Genomic DNA, 22,832 nt, shown 5'->3' on the forward strand with positions numbered 1-22,832 from the left:
ATGGAGAGTGTGCCTTGGAAGGAGTAGCACAGCGTGAAAGAAAAACCAACCCACAGGTCTCACCAGTACTCACCGCCAGCTTCTGGTTGTACCTTTCCTTGTCCCACCCTGGTACAAGGCTTCTCAGTCTCGGTGCTGTGGACACCGCAGGCTGGAGAACTTTGTGTGTGGGGAGCCGTTCTGTGCATTGCAAAAGATTTAGCAGCATCTCTGGCCTCGACAAACTAAACACTATTATCATTCGCCACTCTCCCCGCCCCCCCCCCGTTACTGCAACCAAAAATGTTTCCAAACATTGCCAAATGTACCCTGAGGAGTAAAATTGCTCTGTTTGAGAACTGCTATTCCAGTATAAGAGCTAGCGTAGCACTGAGTGCAGTGTGGCCAAAGGGAAATCTTTAAAAAGAGAAAGATAAGTCTTGGGCACAGTTAATTTGCACACTAGAAAAATCTATTTTCTAAGCACACCCCCCCAAAAGTCAAAGCTGGTGTTTGCAGTCCTAGGTTCAATGGCTTTTTCATCTTGCTTGCCAGCTAATAATGAAGAAAGTGCTCATGTGAACACATTACAGGTAGAAGTTCTTTGGAAAACAAGACTATATTTCAACCAATTCGTGCAGGATTTGACTTAACCATTAAATAGCACGGTGTAGATATAAATCCTGTTCAAACAGCTCCTATCCTGCAGGAGAATCTATGAAAAGACAGACCTTGAGAAATGCTTCATAAGTGACTAAATATACAGTGGATCTTTCTGAAATATTTGCTTGAAGTCCCAGAATCTGTTCTCATCATTTTGGCAGAAGCTGCCATGCTGTTAAATTATTCTGGCCCAAGTGATGGTATAGGATATTAATGCTAAATATGAAATCCTATAAGCGGCACCAATTAAGCACAGAATTATTTTGAAACAGATAATCCGAGACACAGTGCTACTAGGATAACAAGTCCTCTGGTAACAGAGCTTTTATTTAAAAATAAAATTGGCCAAAATATGAATGAATGAGTGAATGAATTAGTTCTCACAACCTGTCTTTATTGAAAAACAACTACGCATCAGGCACTGCTGTCATTTCTAGAGACATAATAGGTAAGGGGAGAGATTTAGTGACTGGGGTTACAGAAATGATAAGGCTCCTTGTTTAATAGAAGAGGCAGAAGAATAGTTGCATAAACAGGTGCAGTGTTATAACAATGTTATGCGCAGGGCCCTGTGGGAGCAGAGAGAGAAGGCACCTAACTCAGCAGGGAGATCAGTGAAGCTTCCCATCAGAAGCGAAGGATTCGTTTGCATCTGCCACGTGAAAAAACTAGAAAAGTGTGCCGCAAGCAGAAAGAACAACAGGCATGAACTTGAAAACTGTGATCCAGGGAAGACCAAAGGAGGGAACAGGTGAGCAAGTGGTAGGAAATGAGGCTGGATGGGGAGGAGGGGCCAGGTGACAATTGGCCTTTTATGACATGCTAAGAAATTTTAACTATGTCCTCAAGGTGGTGGGTACCGCTTGGATTTCAGGCAGGGCTGTGACATGGTGGAAATCTGCATTCCTGGAAGGGCTGGCTTCTGCTCTTCTAGTCCACGGAGCATGGCCTAGACTTGGACAAATCCCGAGTTAGGAAGACCAATGGGAAGCAAGGGCACAAGCAGTGTTAAAGGTGTTCATGAAAGCTTGCATTGACACAGCAAGGATGGAGAAGAGAGGACAGGGGATTTGGGTAAGTTCTCACCTCCTGGTGTTGGGTCTATAAAGGCTCTCAGGGCCTGCCTCTCAGAAAGGGAAGAAAAGCAGAAAGAAGTAACCTGCTTGGATTCTGCAGGAGGCGATGCACATCTAGAACACATTCCTAAATGTCTCAAATAATTACTATTACTATCATAGTCATATGATTTAGAGTGTAAGTTTACTAATCCCAGAAGAAAAGATGTCATTTGGAACACATATTCATTAAAAAGGAATTCTCATGCTTTACAAATCTGTCTGTGATTGTCAAATCTTGCCTTTAGTATCTCTGAGGAAGATCATCCGAGTAGATGTGCGTGTAAACCTCACTTCATTTTTCTCTCCTAAGTCTACTCTGTAGACATCACTCAGTACAGCAAACAATAAGTAATCTGTTTTATACATTTGTGCCAAATAAAAACTGCTAGATTCAATTATATTTCAAGTGGCAGAGCAATAACCCATAAAAACGGAAAGTAGCAAGATGTTCAGACTAGGTACGTAAACACAACTTTTCAGGAATATATTTATTGTGGATGTCAAGCACTCTTCCGCTATAATAAAAATGTTGTTTAGCTATGTCATGCTACTGACTTGGCACCTGTTTGTAATTTAAAGCAAAGACTTATGCCTCACCCGTTTCAGGCCCAACAAATGGGCTAATTTTAAAATGATGGGAAGCAGAGATAGAATGTGATAACTTCACTCATATAAACGTAGCCTGGACTGACTCAACAATTTAGAGTTGACTTGCCCAGAAACCTCTAGAACAGTATTTATTAACACCTAAATCATTTAAAGTGGAGTGAACTGTAGATTAAGTCTGAACTAGCAGAATTGCTACAGTTGTTTCTATTTTCAAGTTATCTAGGCTGATCTAAAGTTTAAATACATTTTCAAGCTTAATTAAATGAAACACTTAAATTATACAAGCATTTAATACTTAATTGGAAATTGAAAAACAGATACCATGAAATCCCTAGGTAAAAAGAAAAATGAAGCAACATCTGCTAGTCCCATTTCTCTATCACTTGGGGATGAATGTGTTTATAAAGACCCACATTTTAAAATAACCAAATGCCTCTGAAATGATTTTAACCTTTGGCACAGTATTGCTGATCAATGGAAAGGCCTGGAGACCCTTGCAGAGCTGTTACCAAAGAATGTTTCACGGGGCATCAGGATGGCTCAGCACCAACCACAGGCATTCTGAGGGTCACCTCTTGGAACTTGGAAATTCTGGAAAGGTAGGAGAGAACCCAGTTCCTGATCACAGCTATTCCTGGATCCAAACAGTGCTTATTCTTTTGGTATGAATTTTATAGTAGTGATCCATTTATGAAAACTTTCTCCCTGACATTTAGCAGTGCTATTTTATAGTAATGAAAAAGGAAAGTGATTTTTAATAAGTAATGGAAAAATTATAGCACAGCATCTTACATAGACTCAACACACATTGCTGAATGAATTAATAAGTGCGATCACCCTTCCCCCCAAAATAGAGCCAAAGAAACAGAACTCACAAACGGTCAAAAGCCTTAAAGGTCATCCACCTTGGCATCTCATGACACCACACACACCCCGTTTTAAAGATGAATAAACTGAGACCCAAGGATTTAAATAATTTGCCCAAGGTCATGAAGTTAATTTAGTAGTGATAACTAGAGCTACAACACAAATAGAGGATGTTATTCATTTATTTGCTCACTCATTAGAGTCTGCTAACTTATTTATCTTTGTGTATCCTAGAGCCTCCCTTTTGCCTGCACATTATAGGTACTCCATAAATACTTGTGAAATTAATTCATTATTTTATTTATTCACTCATTCATTCATATCATCTGTGTCAGAATACCTACTCTGTTCCAGACATCAGTATATCATCATTAGATCATTTTCTCCTTCAAATAAAATGTATTAGAATCAAATACATATGTTTGTTTCTTGAGTAAACATTAATATTCCTATGTCAGATCATATCATCAGCCTGTCCAGTACTACACTCTCCCTTCAGCAGGATTCTCTGGGGTTCTTGTGGGAGAGTTGAATCTCCCCATCCCAAAGCTTACTTAGCCCATTATGCAATGCTGCACATGACCATGGGTTCTCAACTGACTGAATAGCCCGGGCTGTCGGTTAATATTCTGTTTCATGAGATCTGACTACCCTCGTCATGGTACTTTACATAACCGTAGATGTTCCCTGGTAACAGCAATAGAATTCAGCTCTTTCAAAATTGTCCTAACATTGACTTCAGGAACAACTCACTAAATTCTATGGGGATCATAAAATAGAATGCTTCTGTTCACCTTACGTTATTTATGACATGTGCTCTTTGACATCATTTTTTTCTTTTCTCCACCTTACTTTTTTAATTTGGTAAGTTTTCACCCCTGCCCAGTTTCCATCATTCAAAGATCAGATTAGCCTAATTTATAAACACTTTATCATTACACACATCCTTGCTTAAGGCAACAAAGTTTTTATTTCAAACATTACTAAACACTCGTCATGTGGCATTATAGCATTTCATGCTGGAGCCCCATGAGATTATTACAAGCAATGCCTTGAGTCACATGCTTTATACAGATTAACTTGCTATATCAAATATAGCTTAAAACATTCTAAAAAAGAATTCTAGATGATTCAAGATGACATCGATCACTATATTTTATTTCCTATTAACCAGTGGCTCTCAAACTTAAGTGTGCATGAGAATCACCTGGAGGGTTTAGGGGCACCTGGGTGGCTCAGCAGTTAAGCTTCTGACTCTTGATTTTGGCTCAGGTCATGATCTCAGGATCACAGGATTGAGCCCTGCACCAGGCTCTGTGCTCAGCAGGGAGTCTGCTTCAGATTCTCTCTCTCCCTCTTCCTCTACCCCCTCTAAAATAAATAAATAAATCTTAAAAAAAAAAAAATCTCTTGGAGGGCTTGTTAAAACACATATTTCCAGGAGTGCCTGGGTGACTCAGTTGGCTAAGCTTCTGCCTTTGGCTCAGGTCATGATCCCAGGGTCCTAGGATCAAGCCCCGTATCAGGCTCCCTGCTCATTGGGGAGCCTGCTTCGCCCTCCATTCGTGCTCTCTCTCACCCAATCTCTCTAATAAATAAATAAAATCTTACACACACACACACACACACACACACACACACACACACACACACACCTTGCCAGGTGGAAGCAACCCAAGTATCCATGAATGGACAGACAAAATGTGGCATATACATACAAAGGAATATTAATTAGTCTTAAAAAGGAAGGAAATTCTGACACCTGCTATCACATGGTTGAAACTTGAGGGCATCATGCTAAGCCAATCACAAAAAGACAAATACTGTAAAATCCCGCTAATATGAGGGGCATGGGACTGTCCAATTCATAGAGACAGAAAGTAGAATGGTGGCCTCCAGGGGCTGAGGAGAGATAAAATGGAGAGTTGTTGTTCAATGTGTTTAGAGTTTCAGTTTTACAAGATGAAAAGAGCTCTGGAAATGTATGGTAGTGATGGTTACACAACAATGTGAATGTATTTAACACTATTGAATTGTACACTTGAAAATGATTAAGATGGCAAATTTAATGTATGTGTATTTTACTTGAATTACACACACACACACACACACACACACACAAAATGCCCAGATTGCCAGACTCTACACCAAATTACTGCTATAGTGGGTCTGAGGTGGAGTCTGAGAATTTACATTGCTAATAAGTTCTTAGGTGGTTCTAATGCTGCTGGTTTGGGGTCTACATCCTGAGAGCCATGATGATGAACAAAGTTGGTGACAGCTCCAGAATCTCTATATAAAAGGAGTTTATGGGTAACAATCTGGTTGGAAGAAGGATAAGGTGATTTGCCTTTCCAGTGGCAAGCATGCTGCCTTTTTATTGCATGGTTATTTGCAGAAGCTATAATGGGAGAGCTGAAGAAATGAGGACCAGCCCCCCTTGCCCAGAGCCACCTCTTGGTGACAAGCCATACCTAGCTTATTGCTCAGGGCAGCTCAAATATCCTAACTATAAAGGGGAAAACTTAAAAACCTGACATTTTTGCACTTAACAGATACATTCTCCTTTTATAATCTTTTAATTGGAAAAAGAACAAGTAGACATTTTTGAAAGTGTACAGAAAAATATGAAACGTTGATCAAGTGAAGAGCCATATATTGAATACCTGCTATCAAGAGAACAGATATTTATTGTTGTGTGCAAATTAAGCATGAAGCAATGTGATAACCCCTATCAAATTAAAATTTGTAATACTCCCTGGGGTGTGATAGAATAGCAGTCTCATCAGCCACTGTTGAGAATGTAGACAACTACAAACACCCTGTAAAGATTTGACCATGTATGTCAAGTATCTATAACCTTGCACTCAGTAATCCCACTTACAGAGATATACCTTAAAGAAATAACAGTGTTGAACATAAGAATATTTATCACAACATAATATATACCAGCAAGACCTGGAAACAACCTAAATGTGAAAGTGGAGACTAGTGAGGGGCGAAATTGATTACAGTGTATCCAGACAACAGAATTTGCAGCTGCAGATGATTCCTGTTCTTTGGGGGCTGCTCCACCACCTCTCCTTTGGGGACTTCAGCTTCCTTTATTCTGTTTGTCTCTGATGGTACTGTCAATCAAGAGACACCCCTCCCCCACCTACACACCCACTTCTAACATAGGAGAACTGTTCAAGTGTTCACAACTCATTCAGGGCCAGAATCCTTTCGGAAGTTTGGGGGAGAGATATGAGTGCTTGACAAGAGAAGTTCTCTTGCCTTGTGAGGTTGCAAGCTGTAAAAGCAATGAGAAACAAGCCCTGAGCCTGCCAATAAAGCAGCCAACACTGAGGTAAGAAGAGGTGACAGGGAGGAGCATTCTTATCACCATTATGTGAGTCCCTGGATCCCACTGAACCTGAAGGTAGCAGGACTGCCTTTGGATTTCCCAGTCATATGAATCAATAAATGCCTCACTTTTTTTCCTTAAACTCACAACTAAAAGATTCTTGATTTATGTGCTATCACTACAACCATATTTTATATGAATATATAAGAATACATATCACATGGACTCAATTTAAATATATACATATTTGAGGAATATTGAAATGCTTATGAGGTTATAGCATTATAGATCAAAAATTTTACTTTCAAAGATACTTCACTTTAACAAAATTTGTTAGTGTCTTACATCTTGGCTACTGAATACTCTAAGAGAGAAAGTCTATTGCATAAAATATAGGTGCATGTTTCACAGATCACTTGTGGGAATGTAAAATGGCATAATCCTGATGGAGAGAAATTTGTCAATATCTAACAGAATTACATATGCATTTACTTTTGAACAGCCACACCAACTCTAAGACTCTATCCCAAGGTACATATGCACAAAACTATTAATTGCAGTATATTTATAAGAAATGTTTAGAAACAACCTAACTGTCCATCAATAAGGCACTGATTGAATAAACTAAGGCACAGCCACACAACTGAATACAGTACAGATGTAAAAAGAAATAAGATCTTATTATACTATATTACACAGAGATCCCCACGATATATAATTTAAGTGAAAAAAGCAATGTGCAAAACAGAAAACAGTATATATAGCGTTACGCTTTGTGTGATAAAGTGGTATATGTATATATATATTTTTTCCATTTTTGCAAAGCTAAGTAATGGAAGAATAAGCCAGAAACTAGTACAAATAATTAGTCATCAGGGAAAGCACAATAAAAGCACAGTGAGACACTTACCAGAAGGGATAATATTACTAAGACAGAAATTATCAAGTGTTGGCAAGGATGAGGAACAAATGAAACTTTTGTACATTACTGGAAGAAGCGTAAATTGGAACATCCACTTATAGAAACTCTTTGGCAATATCTACTAGAGCCTGAACACACACACATAACATATGACCCAGCAATTCTACTCCTGGGAATGTACCCACCAGAAATACATATGTACATGGAAAGACACATACGAGAATGTTCTAAGAAGCACTGTTGGTTAAAGCCCCAAACTAGAAACCCTTACCTCCATCAACAGCAGAATGGATAAATTACGGTATGCTATATATGCAATACAGTAGAATACATTAACAGCAATGAAAAAGAGTGAACCCTTCTATTTTATACAGCAATGTGGATGCATCTCATAAATAGGCTGTTGAATGAAAGAAGTGTAACACAAAAGAATGCATACTGTATTATTCCACCTATATATAATCCTACATCTGGCAAAATTAATCTATAGTGTCTGAAGTCAGAACTGTTGTCTCTGGGAACAAGAGTGGCATAGAGTCAGAGGGGCAAAGGACAATTTATGGGATGCTAGAAGCTTTCTATTTCTGCATCGGGGTGGTGGGTACATGGGTGTTTTCAGCTTACAGGAGTTCGTGAAGCAGCATGCTCCCTCTGAAGGGAGGGGGAGAACAGGTGGAGAAGACGGGAGGCAAAGTCAGACTCTTCTGGATCTACCTCGTTATACAGTTTTGGCTTTGGAATCATGTACATGTTTTATGTAGTCAAAAGACGAATTTAATAGAAAGACGAGAATGTATAGGTGCATGTGTTAAATGGAGGTAATTAAAACTATGTTTTGCCAGGTGTTAAATTCCAATGATGAATGTCTATACATATATTTTTTTTCTTTTTTTCTTCTAAGGGTACTCTGTAGCAGGCTGTTCTTTCAGGATTTAACGTAAGTCTGAAGATGGACAAAGCCGAGTCCTCTGAAATGCTAGAATGATAATTCTAGGTTGGTCTAACAGCTTGAAAAGGATCGTGAATACTAAAAACTCAAAAGCTCCAGCCGTAGGGAAACAAAGAAAGACAGAAAGAGGAACAGCTGGAAAAGCGCTCACTATTATCCAGAACAAACAGAGGTACTGTGGTTAGGCACGTACCAACCTAATGGCCTTTGGAATAAATGCCCACACAGAGCCCCCACTCACTTGGCCCCGGGCTCAGGCCATTTTTCAGAACGTTTAATGCTGACAACTGCAGAACTGTGCAAAATGTGAGTGAAAAAGATGGTCAGGGGATTCACAAATGTTTTTTTTTTATCATGAACTTTAGCTGCTGCTTCTAACTACTTCACGCCAAACATTTTCCCAAATGGTCCCAATGGAAAATGTCCCCTGATGGAGGATGAAAGATAATGGGAAGAAGCCTAGAATTCTCATCTTGGGGAGAGGCAAGAAATGTAATTATACAGGTATATACAGTGAGCAATTTGGATCTAATCTGTAGAGAAGTCTGACCCTACCCCCATGGATATTACACCATAAATGGGATCGGGAGTTTGAGCATCCCTTTAGTTAGAGGGTTCAAATTCAGTTCTGTACTTTACTAATTTTGTGACCTTGGCTATGTTCCTTAATCCCCTTGGACCTCAACTTTCTTCATCTGTAAAATGATAAGAAACCCTATTGAACTGTTCTAAGTTTAGATCGGATAAGGCACACGGAGTTTCTAGCACAGGGTGTTTAAGACACGCGAACATTACCATGTTACCACACTATATCTTCTCTTTATGCCTTACTAACTAAAAAAATAAGTAAAACAAGGAGTGGAATGGAGTCACACTTATTCACCACCTCCTGTTCGTTAGATGCTTCAGCAAGCATTTAAATAGTATAAGATTTTATTTATTTTATTACATCTTTACAAAACCCTTATGAGGTTACAAAGGAGGAAATGCTGTTCAATGTCACAAGGCCAATAAGGGGCAGAATGAGGTTTTGAGCCCACAGTCCTCTGACTCCAGAAATTATTTTTTCTGTGTCTACAAGGAAGCAATCATCAGGATGAAAAAAGAACATCAGGAAGAAAGTCAGTGACTGCCAGGAAAGCATTCATCAGTCATTCATAAAGTAGCTCCCACACACACAGTAAGAACTAAGTGAAAGGGCTAACTCCCTCTTAGAACGGACAGAGACAGTTATCTTTGGGAGATGGAGGCGGGCTGGAATTGATACAGTGTGGGCAAATCAGAGGTGGTGGCCTCGAGAACTGTGCCTGGCACAATAAAAAAGTAAAGGAAGACATTTAACACAGAGAAAAGGGTCCTCAGTCATTACCAGTCCTCTGGGTGAAGCTGAGGTCAGCACTTAAGGGGTCAAGGCAAACAGGAGGACTTGGGCCAAAGAACATATGTTCTAAACCAAAGCCAGGGATCATAGAATAAAATATTAAAATTGTCTTGAAAAATCCAGGCAAGACTAACCGTTCCTATAGACATAAGCAAAAGGCTGGGCAGGGCTCATAAGTGGAGGAGGAGAATACGCATAAGGCATGGACCACTGCAGTTCAGATGGGGCATCACAATAAACCGGGAGGGAGGGAAATATGGACTAAGCAGGGAGACACCGTCAATTTCACCTGTGAATCCCAAGACAGTGGCTGTTCCCTACCATATCCGGTTTTAGCTAATTAAGCTAAGAAGAGTAGGTATTTTCTGGATCACATTATAAAATGTACTATTTACTAGGAGCCCTGAAACCTTGTTTTAGGGAATGTGGGACCTACCTGAAAATTATCCTGCTGTCAATGGTAGTTAGGGAAATAAGCTCCAGGTGTTGATTACGAAAGAGTTGTGGTCCAGATATGCCTCAAGGGGTGGCCACACCTCAGAAAAATCCCCGTGCTTCGTAGGTAAAGACATTTGATTGTGTTGCTCATGAAAAGATGGCCAGTATCTTAGGACTGACTCATTTATCAATTTCGAAAGAGAAATATGGCTGCATGAAGCTATTCTGATCATTCCCTCCCTGTGGGAAAAATCTGCCCGGGTAGTTGCAGAAGAAAGTGGCTTGGCACACACTGAATCAGAGAAACAGTAATTAGTTTGATAATGTAAGTGGTAGTGACATCTGGGTGTGAAAACTCTCTCTGGTGATAATAATTAAGACCAGCTAGCATTTATTGGGATCTTATTGCATGTCAGGCATTGTACTCAACACTTTATATCTCATTTAATCCTCACTCTGTGAGATTCCTCACGGCCGAGATGAGATATACCTGCCAAGCAGATGGCATATTGATGTCAATTAGTCTACCTATGGTTCTCGTAAACACATGCCAACAAATTTTCTCTCTGATTCCACTGTACCAAACTCCACTAACCCTGCTTGCTAATGCTGTGTGCCCACCCTTGCCTGAACAACACTCCTGAGGTTAGCAAGGCGCACCAGCAGGCATGTAAACTACAGAATAACATGGAAAATTTTCCAAAGAATCAATCTTACTTGATGGTAAACAAGTCCAAATATTTTTATGTGAAATGAACTGGATATATTATTGAAAAACAATGAAAAATTTGAATGAATTGTGAAGGACAAACCTCAAAGAAATTTCATCCTTAAAGTAAAAATCTTGAGATTTTTCTTTCAGGGCACTTGGTGGAAAAGTTTTAAAATCATAGTCTAACACAGAACAGTTTAGTAGAACTGTTCCCTGAATCATAATCACACATTTGCCAACCTTCTTACAACACTGCCTGGTTCAACTTGAGTGAATTAGGTGTTTTAAATTTCATGAGGGACGCCTGGGTGGCTCAGTCAGTTGAGCATCTGCCTTTGGCTCAGGTCATGGTCCCGAAGTCAATCCCGGGATTGAGCCCCACATTGGGCTCTCTGCTCAGTGGAGAGTCTACTTCTCCCTCTCCCTCACCGTGATCCTTCTCTCTCTCTCTGTCTCTCAAATAAATAAATAAAATCTTTTATAAATAAATAAATAAATATCATGAGCCCCATTAGCTCTTAGGTTCTGCCTATAGAGAGTGAAGTTTATCCATCAACATTTTTTTTCAAAATTAGAGTGTATTATTTCTCTGACCCAACAAGGAATGTAAGATTTGTTGTGGAAAGTTTTGAAAATCTAGAGAAACATAAAGAAAAATATTTAAGTGCCTTAAGCTCATCAATAGGAAATAAGACTGTCAACATTCTGACTGTCAAATATTGTTGAGTGTCTGCTATGTGTCCAGTTACTATTCTAAGTTTTGAGGCTACGTTGTGTATTAGACAGTCAAAATCCCTGCCTTCAAAGACATCCTATTTCTTCATTCTTATAGTTATATTATGATAGAGAGATATACAAACACACATGTATATTTTTATGAGACTTGAATACTACTACACATATTCTTTTATTAGTTGACTTTTTATTTAACAATGTTATAAACATGAGTTTATTTTATTACACATTCATCCACACTATAGTTTTTAAAAGCTGCAGAGTAATTTATTTTAGAGACATGCTCTATATTATCTAATAAACCTACATCTTATTGTTGGGAGTTTAGGTTGTTTTCAGTTTTTGTTCTTATAAACACACTAAGACTAACATTTCTATAGACACATTTTTGTGTGTGTGTATATGGTTATTTCCTTTGGATGAATTCTTTTCAGATCAACGTGATCCTCTTTATGGGTCAAAGATCATGCATATTTTCAAGACTTTCGGTGCGTCACCAAATTATTCCCCAGAAAGATTTATACCGGCTTCTATTTCTAAAAGCAGTTTATGATAATGTCTATTTTCCCAAACCATCAACAACATTAGGTATTTATTATTAAGATTTTTAAACCAACTTGTAGATGAAAATTGGTTTCTTGTTTTAATTTGCTTTTCTGATTTCTCTTGCGGTTAAGCATTCATTGGTCTCTGTAGTTCATCTTTGGTGAATTGCCTTTTCATGGCTATGGCCCTCTTTCTATTGGGTAGTTCTCTTTTTCTCTCTTATCTAAGGGCTTCTTTTCTTTTAAATAAAATATATGATGACTTATTGTCTGCCACATACGATACTGCTAATTTTCAGTTTATAACTTGCATTTTATTTACTGAGTTTGACTTTGAGGAGTTTTTAAATTTTATGTGGTCATATTTATCAGTAATTTCATTTTATAACTTGTTCTGGTTTGTAGCTTAGAAAGGCCTCTCCCAGGGATGCCTGAGTGGCTCAGTCGGTTAAGCGTCTGCCTTCAGCTCAGGTCATGATCCCAAGGTCCTGGGATCGAGCCCCACATCAGGCTCCCTGCTCCACGGGAAGCCTGCTTCTCCCTCTCCCTCTGCCTGCCGCCCCCCCTTCTTGTGCTCTCTCTCTCTTTCTGTCAAATAAATAAATAAAATCTTAAAAAAAAAGAAAGAAAACCCTCTCCCACGTTAACATCTGTTACCTTTCCATTCTTTCTAACTTTAAAGAATAACATCACAAAATGTATTGGACACATTCTGAATATCTCCCAGATTTGAGAGAAGCAATATGATCCTTCAATTTTCAGCAGAAACTGGGGGGGGGGCGGGGGGTTAACGACAGAGAGGAGGGGCAAGTCGTGCTCTGAGGAGGGCATGTTACTGTCTTTTCTCTCCAGAAAGCAACTGGACTCTAATCCAGTGGCCTTGGGTAGGGCCCCAAGAATTTGCATTTCCAACAAGTTCTAAGATGAGGCTTGAGGCTGCTCTAGTATATAACAGTAGATGAGAACACTGGAATTCCTTAATGTAACAACCAATTTAAAGGATGTATTCCTCTTTTTCTAATGTAATAACTTGCACTAATCTGACACATGAAGATAAATTTAGGAGTCTGAGCAAAGTTTCTCTACTGTGCCTGTCCCCACTCAGCAATGGCCACTCAATACCTAGCCAAGTGAGGAAGACTGTGTCCAGACCCTGAGTTTTCAGATCTCCATGGCTCCCTACACACCCAAGATGCTCCTGAAGTCATTGGCCCAGGTCTGGTTCTGCTGGAGTGCTGGGAGAGGGTCCATTCTTTCCTGCTTCAGTAACTACTTTGTAGATAACCTCTGTGATGAATGGAATGTCAGACTCTCCTCTGAGCTAGAAAGTGTTTTTGGTTTTCTTTTTCTTTTTAAGTAGCAAACCAAATTCCCACTTCTGAGATTTATATTTATTTTCAAACTAAGAAATTATAACAAGTCAGACCTTAAAGCCAATTAATATCACCATTCCTCTCATCTCCATCATCCCTGTCTAGATGCAAGCCCCCAGGGGCTTAACTTTCAATCCACATGCTCTTCAAAGACTGGTTGGCTAGGTCTGCTTACCCTCCCCCTCATTTCTGCTATGTTTCTGAAATCCCTCCTCTATCTCCTTCCATGTTTTCCCCACATTTGGGAGTCATCCCAAACTCTTTCCTTAATCCCCACATCCAGACACCAAATCTGGGAGTGGATGCCCTCTCAATGTCTCTCAAACCTGTCCATTCTTTTCATCATTGTTGCAACCGCCTTAATTCGAGCCCTTCAAGATCCATCCCTTGAAAAAGCAGCATGGTATAGGAAAATACAACACCAATGACTTGGTATCAGACGGACCTGTGCTTGGCTCACATCCACTATTTACTAATGGCCTGACATTGGAACAATTCCGTGATGTTTCCTAGGCTTTCTCTTTGTTAAAATGGAAGTCAAATCCATCTCACAGGCATGCTGTGAGGGTTAATGAGATAGCATGTGTGAGAGACTTAGTATGCTGCTCCACTGAGCAGGTCTTCAACAAATATTGGTTTCCTCCCTCTACTCATTTTTTGGTTCTTTGGTTTTGATCAGTGTTTCCTAACAGATGCAAAAGAGCAGCTTTTCTGAATCAGAAATCCGCTTTTTTAAAAAAGCAATTAGTGTCTTACTTTTGCTCACAGGACAAAGCCACTCCCAAAGGTGCTTCATTCACTGCCCTCCATCTGCCTTTGCAGACTCATCTTCTGTGTCTCCCCTTCTAGATGCTTCCTGAAGTTACACACTCCACCGAAGACACCTTCAGACCTTCCTGACTTCCCAGTTCTGGGCATTATTGCAATATCCTTCTCTTTCCCCAACTTTGTGCACCTAACTCCTTGCTGTTCATACCTAAGGTCCACTTGAAGCATTTCCAACTCTAAGAATCTTTCTCTGAATTATTTATAATTGATCTTACCTCTTTTTTTTGTCACTACTACACTTGGTATAAAACATGACTACATCTTTTATAACACTGTAGTATGATTATTTGTGTGTCTATTTCTCTACCAGACTCCGAGTTCATTGAAGATCGAGATCACACACTAGATAGCCTGATATGGCCAACACCTAACAAATACAACCAACTTCACTCTAACTCCTCTAGACCTTATTGCACTTTGTATTGAATACGTTAAAATAAACACACATCCCATAATTCATATAACTTCTTTGCTATGATATCTTAAAATAATTTTATAATTTTGCTTTTAAAATTATTTAGCTATAAATAACTGGTGTAATTCTCAAAGGGCTATGACTTCTAGGCAGTCATTAAGCAGACTCACCATTCTCCCAAAGTAGGAAACCTGACCTAGAAATTATTTTTAAATATAATGAAATGTTAAATTAACAATCATATTTTGCAAATATTTAGTAAAAATAGTTACTATTTTAAATTGAATCATGTTTTTTCTTGTCTCTTTATTTTTCTTTATTTAAGTTTTTGGAACCCACAGTGAAGTTTTTTAGCTCTCAGATATTTTCATAGCCCTGAAAAGCTTGTGGACCATAAAGGTTGTTTTTATGGAATGTAATCGACATGATGCTTTTGCTGATACATACTGGGTATTAAATAAATAATAACTGTTTTGGTGGATTAATAAAAACTATGTGGCCTTTTCTCATTTTTTTTATTTTTTGCTACCATTTATTTAGACTTTACAGAGTGGCTGGCACTGTACTAAGTTATTTTTACATATATTAACCCAATTATACTCATCATTATCTCCATTGTTACAGTTGGAAAATCCTGATTCTCAAGGATATTAAGGAATTTGCCCACTCAGTTCATCAATGCCAGAGCCAAGATTCACCAGATTGTCTGACTCTAAGGCCATGTCTTAACCATTACACTATATCATCTTTTTATTTTTTCATTTATTTATTTGAGCAAGAGAGCGGGCATGAGCAGGGGAGAGATGCAGATGGAGAGAGAGGGGCAGACTTCCCTGCTGAGCAGGGATCCTGATGTGGGACTCGATCCCAGGACTCCAGGATCATGACCGGAGCTGAAGGCAGACGCTTAAATGACTGAGCCACCCAGGTGCCCCTACACTATATCATCTTTAGCAAACCCTTTAAACAATCTGACTGACAGCTTCCTCACTCATAAACTAGAAATAATTATAATTTCTCTTCCTCCCCCTCTCAAAAATATATATCTATATAGATATATATATTTTGAACATGAAATGAAGAGTGTCTAGCATTGTACTGGGACATAGTCGGTATTCAATAAATAATTTAAGTAGTTTGCTAGGGACTGAAAACAATTCTGCTGTGCTAGAATAACAAGAGGTGAGCTTGGTACTCCCTATTATGTGCTCCCATAGCAGCTGGACTTTCATTATTGAAGCACCTGTATTGAATCTAATGCATTTGCTTGTTTTAATTGTCTCCCTAACTATACTATGAGCTTCATGAGGGCAAGACTTATGCCTTAGTCACCTTTGTACTCATGTTCCTAACATACATATAATTAAGTGCTTGAGAGAAATATTAGTTGAAATTGTTAATTTATAAGCACCTACCTGGTGTAAATAACACCAGGAAAAAAAGTAGAAATCAAATCTTTTGCCAAAAAGTAGCCTGCACTCTAGTTGGGATAAAAAAATTATAGGACAATATTTCCAAAGCAATAGGTACTTGAATTATTTATATAGTAACAACTCATAAGACCTTACCACTTTTTCTGTTCAAAGAATCCCAGAAAGGACATAATAAGAAAAAATTGCCGTAATTCTGCTAATATTCTTTTAGCATACTAAGACATCATTAAAATGTTAGAAGAGAATAAAAAAAAAATCAAGCCCAGAATAAAATGCAAATGATACTAATCTAATCAGTCATGTTTGCTGTCATAAAGAAGTCCACATGATTACAAAATATTTCACATATTGTGTGAACATTATTATAGACTGCATCATCATCATTAAACACACATCTGTGTAAGGCAGTCTGCTAGGTACCATGAAAAAGTCTTTAATTAAAACAAGTACAATCCCTATACTTTGGGAATCAAATTCACTCAAGTCATCCTTTCTTTAAAAAAAAATGTTTCCTGATACTTTTTTTTTAATTTAAAGAATAACTTGAGCAACTGGATTCTATTGATACTTCCATTAACTTTCATAAATTTTTGAGCATAAAAGCTGAATCCTAAAGAACATCGATTCAACCAAGGTTTCATTTGTCATGTATTAATTTACACTACATCTGCTCATTTATACCTATACTAATTTTTAGATATTCTTTATAAATGATAACACTTTGTCGTGGATTTCACTTGTATTTCTAAATTTATCATTTGACTTTGTTTATGGCATCTTTTTCTCCAAATAATTTTATGTAGCCACAGTTTTTAGTCTTTTCATTACAGTTTCTGTCCTGGTATGATGGTGTATTTTCTTTTGGTCACTCACATGGTTTAATCTTTTAGATTTAACTCTTCAACTGGAATTTATATTGTGGATGGTACTTTAAAGACATTTTGCCAATTATCTTCACACCATCTTTTTGAGTATCCAAACTTTCTCTAGCTATTATAAACAATAACTTTTGAACTCCCAAATTTCTATATATACATAGGTCTATGTCTTGACTATTTTGCTCTATAAATTTATCCATCTATTCTTTCTCCTATACTCTATGTTTCAATTACTTTGGTTTTATTTAGCAATAATCGCGCCTCGGATAAGCCTCATTGGCTACGATACTGCCACTGCGCAAAGCTTACTTTGGTTTTATATTTAAGTTTCTGGTATGGCACATCTTGTTGCTATTTTGATTGGGATATTTGCTTTTTCAGTTTAATTTTCTATCTTGCTATTATGTCTATGGAAATGAATTACGTTTTGTATATTTTGATCAGATCTGATTCTCTTTCATATCTTTTTTATTTTATTAGTTCTTTTAGCTGATTATTCATCTAGAGCTATAGTTTTATCATCTGTAAATAATGATAACTTTGGCTCTCCTTTCCAATATGAATATCATATCTCTTCTCTTTCTTATCATATTGCACTGGCTAGAAATTCCAGATCAGTGTTTAACAATAGCAGATATAATGGAAACTTCGTCTTCTTGAAGAGGAAAGATTATCAATTAAGAGTATTCCTGGCTTATAATTATGCACTAAAGATAATTAGCAAATGGTCATTTGCTGTTTTACAACTACTGTGAAAATAATAATAGCCAATAATTTCTCTTTGCTCTGAGCAAGCATTTTACAGGTTTAATTTTTAATCCTGAAATATTCTGTAAGGTAGGACTATTATATCTGTTTTGCAGATGAAAAAAAAAGAAAGGCTTTCATATATTGAATAACTTGCCCAAGGTTACCCAGCTTACAAGAAGTAAATCTAGAAGCAGAACCTAAAGCTCTTTGATTCTAAAACTCTCACACCCTATTACCTGCATTATACAAATACCATCTTGCCTTAATTCTGGAATACATAAATAGATATCTCTGGGCAACTAGTATATGTTGCAGTGATACACTTTAATACATTTTAAGTATGCATTCAACTCAAAAGAATTATATATTGACTTAGAATGAGTGAATTACAGTCATCACTTCTTGATTTAAAAAATTGGAATGAGTTAATCAAATAAATGTTAAGTACCTACAATATGTCTGTATCTTCATAATTACCCAACTACCATATAATCATATGATTGTATTGTGAGTTAACATTTCATAAGCATATAACTTCTCCCGCAAATAGATTGTCTATAAGTCAGAACTCTGTTAGTGACAAGTGATAGAAATCCAATTCAAATTAGTTTAAGTTAAAAATCGTCTTGTGAACTTATGTAACCAGCAGAGTCCAGGGTTGGCCTCAGGCATGACTAAATCTTCCTTTCCTGAGTTTCTGCAAGTGTTGATTAAAGGAAAGAAAAAAAAAATCTTTCTCCTTACTGTAGTATATAAAAATCCTAACTTTCCTTGATTTAGGTAACATGCCTACTTCTTGGACTAAACATTGTGGCTGAGGGGAGGGAGTTCTCTGATTGGCTATGCCTAACTCCTATGACTTGAGAGGTTGGGAAGAATACCAGGATTAGCAGCCCTCCTGGAATTTAATGTAGTGAGTAGTGACAGAAACATTTCCCTAAAGGAAAAGAGAAGCTGCAATTATCAGAACATAAGGAAAGGAACATTGGTTAGATAAAAATGAGAGGCAACCATCATAAATTATAAGCTCTTCTGAGTCAACAAAGTTTCTTTCACTTAGTTGTATCCCTCATAACAACCAGCAAAGCAATTATCCATGTGGATAGAAGACATTCAAACAAGGCATAAATAAAAACAATATATACATACAAAAATAATTAAATAGATTCAGAATCAGCCATGAATCTCCCTTGAGACAACTGGATTAGCACATATGACTTGATTATGTTTTCTCCCTAAGGTAAAGAAATGTGTGAGGTATGAATCAAAATGTGCCCCTTTCTTGTGTCACCTGTTGCATTCTCTGAGAGGCAAACTCTGAGACAGTCCAGTGTGAAGTTCAGTAGGTGCACTTGGATGAACGCCTGTGGAAGGAAGGGAAGGTAGCAAGATTAGGCCGAGGGAGAAATCAATGTGGAATGCAGGCCTGAACAACAGTCTTAGCCGATTCCATAGGGAAGTTGAGCGAAAAATGACTTCTCAGCAGCTGGACCTTTAGATCCCCTACCCTCTCCATCAGTCATTTAATGTGGATCACCCTGGAAAGGGCTCGGGGCATGCATTTGAGCATGTGCGCTTGCTGCAGCTCTGGGGATCCCCGAAGGGCTCACAGGAGCTGGAGCCTTTCTTCTGACAGCTCTCCTGCACCTGGAGTAACAAGTCTTTCCTTGAAGCATATCTGGGGAGTGTCGCTCTGCAACTACCACATTCTCTAAGGAAGGTGAAGTTAACAGGCAATAAAAAAAAAAAAAAAAAAAACCTACAGGAATAGTTTCTGTAATACTCTGTTATCGGTAATTTACATACATGTGTTTAAAAAGTATTTCACTTAATCCTAGCATTATTCTTTACTAGTAGAGAAGGGGATTTCCACATCATGAAGCTGAATTGATGTTCTCCATTCCTTTCTTACTTGTACTATAAAACCATCTTCAGTGCAATGTGTTGACAGCTAGACAATGGCCGTGTACTTCTAAATGAGTAGAAGAAACTTTTCTTAGTCTTTTTTAAGGTGTTGTTTATTTACTATTTTATTTATTTCTCTTTTATTTCTTGAAAAGCCTAGTTCAGAAAAATTTGCACTTTTCTATAATACAGTTCTACTATAACAACAACAAAAATAGCCTTTCCACAAATGCTACATTATTCAAATACACATTCACAGTAAGTTTGAAAATCGTGGTGATGAATCCAAGTTAAATGACATGTTACAGAGAACCCTTAATTGTGGGGACTTGTAATTCCAGTTGAAAGGACCTGAGAGTTACAAAGCACTCTGTGTATGAGGTGTGGGAATGAGCAGGAGCTTTGCATTCTAACTGACTCGAACACTTCTAGTTCTGGAGCCTTGGGAAGGTTAACTTTACCCCCTTCACTTGTTTCCTCATTTGTACAGTGATGGTGATAATAATGACTCAAATGGGATAAAAAGACATAAAACACTGTCTGCTACAAGGTGTGAGCTCAATAGGTAGTCATTCACTTATCAAAACGGGATTTTTTTAAAGACCTGGACTTTCATATTTATAAGCAGCTGCTATCTTAAGAAGAAATAAAGTGCTCTATATTGTCTAACATGAAGATGGCCTCACTTTAGAATGGACCATTAAGTTCTTGGACTTTTTAACAGCCAAAGCGGCTTGCCCTGACCACCGCCTATATACACACATATATACCTGCTTCTATCTTTGCTCCCAGTCCCCTGATCTTGACCATCTTTCATTCATTTATATAACAAAAAAATGTCCTAAGTGCCTGGTATGCACCCTCATGACTTGGTTTTACCTTCGTGATGGCTCTTCAGTCTTCTGGAGGAGCATCAGACTCCGAGAGTTTTACCATTTTCTTTTGTGGTTAATCGCTATTCAGATACTCTTTTTTACTATAATGGCATAAAATTCCTCAGAAAGACCGCCTCTGTCCTCTAGGACTCATGCCTCTGCCTCTCCAATGAAGACTGTATTTTTTTTTCCTGTTTTCATATCTTTCTAAATCTTCATTTGATACCTAAGTAGAAGGGCTATTTTTTTCTCAGCTCATACATAAATGGGAGACATGGAATTTAGAGGTTAATTTTAAATGAGCACCCCAAAGGGTTAATTAGACATAGAGGTTGGCTGCTGATAAGATAAAGTCAAGTAGCTCTGTTAGGGTCCCTGACTAAAATCTGGCTGTCCTTATAAGAGCCATAATTGCATATTGAAGAATTGGAGTTCAATTCTAATTAGCAACATTTTTGCCATTTAATTTTCTTTAATTTTAAAGCTCACCAATTAATGACTTTATCTGTTTCCATAAATGAACCCCTACTATGAGCGATATTGTGTCAAGTTCCACAGGCATTCCTGTACACAGCACCCTGGACTCTTATTTGCAAACAAGAAGGCCAGGGGTGGTAGTGAAAAGAGTGTTAAGATTAATATTCAGAAACATAAATGATGCTGTTATGAAGTAGAATAGGAAAAGGGCCATGAAAGATCATCAAAGTGTTATAGGAATTCAAAAGAAAGCAATTGCCTCTCTTTGGGTGGGGCAAGAAAGTTTTAATAGAAAACGAGGATGTGAGATGGGCATAAAAGTTTCTGTTTGATCAGCAGAGATGAGGGAAGGCATTCCTGCAAAAACAGAGGGGTGGGAATATGAAGGTGCAAGATATGGCTGATGTGTGATATCCACACATGGGGAAGCCTTGAAGATCGCTGTGAATGACCTTGTGAATGGAGCCCCAGAGACAGTGAGGAGGCTGGGATGATATGCTTGACACCTGGCATTCAGGTGCTCATGAGATTGGGCAAGGAGACTCTGTAGGGTTAGAGGAAATGGACAAGAGAATCTACTCCTGTAACATTGAGAAGGTGAACTTCAAGGGACCTGGGTGCAGGCTGTCTCTGTTATGCAGAGGGTAAAAAGAGGTGAGGAAAGGGAGGTGCAAATTCGCAGGAGGGGATTGAGTAGGGTAGCAGAAGGAGGGGATTGAGTAGGGTAGCAGAAGCAATGAATTTTATTTTAGACATGTTAATTTGAGCTTGAATGGCTTATCCAGCTGGAGACATTCAACAGGAAGTTGAAAACATCCCTCAGGGGAGCATAGAACTGTAGATACAGATGTGGAAGCATTGAAGATGGCGTTCTAAGGGTCATGATATTCTTGAGAGAAGCAGTGGTCTCTTTTTCTACACTTTCTCCCTCAAAAGTCTCTTCCTTCTTAGTGTAATATTTTAATTTAGGAAGTGGGAGGAGATACGCAACAAGGGGTCAGACAAGGAATAATCAGAGAAGTTGAAGAAGTTTCTGGGTTGTATAGTATCAGAAGAATGAAAGAAAAGGAGAGGTTTAAAAGGTATGGGTGTGCTGGTCAACCTCTTCAAACACAGCGGAGAAGTTGGATTGTTTGAACACTAAGCGAAGACTCTCCCCTCACGATTCTATTGTGTCTGCTTAAGACTCCTGATATAGCACTTATCACATGATATTTTAATTGCTTATTATTCTCCACCATAAGGTAGGGATACTTTGATAATGTTATTTTATTTCCAGCAATTATCACTAACAAATGAGTGAATGAATGAATAAACACATGAATGAAAACGTCAGTTGTGACATAGTTTTAATAGAGAGGTGGGTGTGGAAGAAAATTCCATTATCTAAAGTAAATGAGTGGTGGTAAGGAGAGTCGGAGATATACTGAGATATATAGTTCTTATTTTATAAGAAACAAGAAAGAACCCCAAACACATAAATTTTTATAACTGTTGGCTTTAATTGTGGTGATCAAAAAATGAACTGCCGTTGTGTCAGGGAATGTTCTGATTTCAGATGGGTAGAAGAAAGTTCTGCTAAGAATAACATTTCTGTTTATTTTGAGATTGTCTGTTGACCTAGTGGGAATTCA

General features: G+C 38.1%; 1 long non-coding RNA gene and 1 pseudogene across 3 annotated transcripts; one reads left to right on the top strand and one right to left on the bottom strand.

Annotated features, from left to right (window-relative positions):
- Positions 1-1,523: 1,523 nt before the first annotated feature.
- LOC112824792 (uncharacterized) lies at positions 1,524-15,855 on the top strand. Of its 3 annotated transcripts, none has more exons than XR_003208531.2 (4): positions 1,524-1,716; positions 2,832-2,968; positions 8,406-8,759; positions 15,505-15,855. It is a non-coding gene; the product is annotated as an uncharacterized lncRNA (long non-coding RNA). The 3 variants fall into 3 exon arrangements; XR_012380118.1 differs by having other exon boundaries at positions 8,406-8,441; XR_012380117.1 differs by lacking the exon at positions 15,505-15,855 and adding an exon at positions 8,819-8,990 and having other exon boundaries at positions 8,406-8,625.
- A 1,568-nt stretch (positions 15,856-17,423) lies between these two features.
- On the bottom strand, positions 17,424-17,497 carry LOC112825358 (U4 spliceosomal RNA; annotated as a pseudogene).
- Between the last annotated feature and the right edge of the window lie 5,335 nt (positions 17,498-22,832).

Source organism: Callorhinus ursinus, unplaced genomic scaffold, assembly GCF_003265705.2.
Source record: "Callorhinus ursinus isolate GAN/ISIS: 27379988/994484 unplaced genomic scaffold, GSC_fseal_2.0 scaffold12, whole genome shotgun sequence".
NCBI lineage: Eukaryota > Metazoa > Chordata > Mammalia > Carnivora > Otariidae > Callorhinus > Callorhinus ursinus.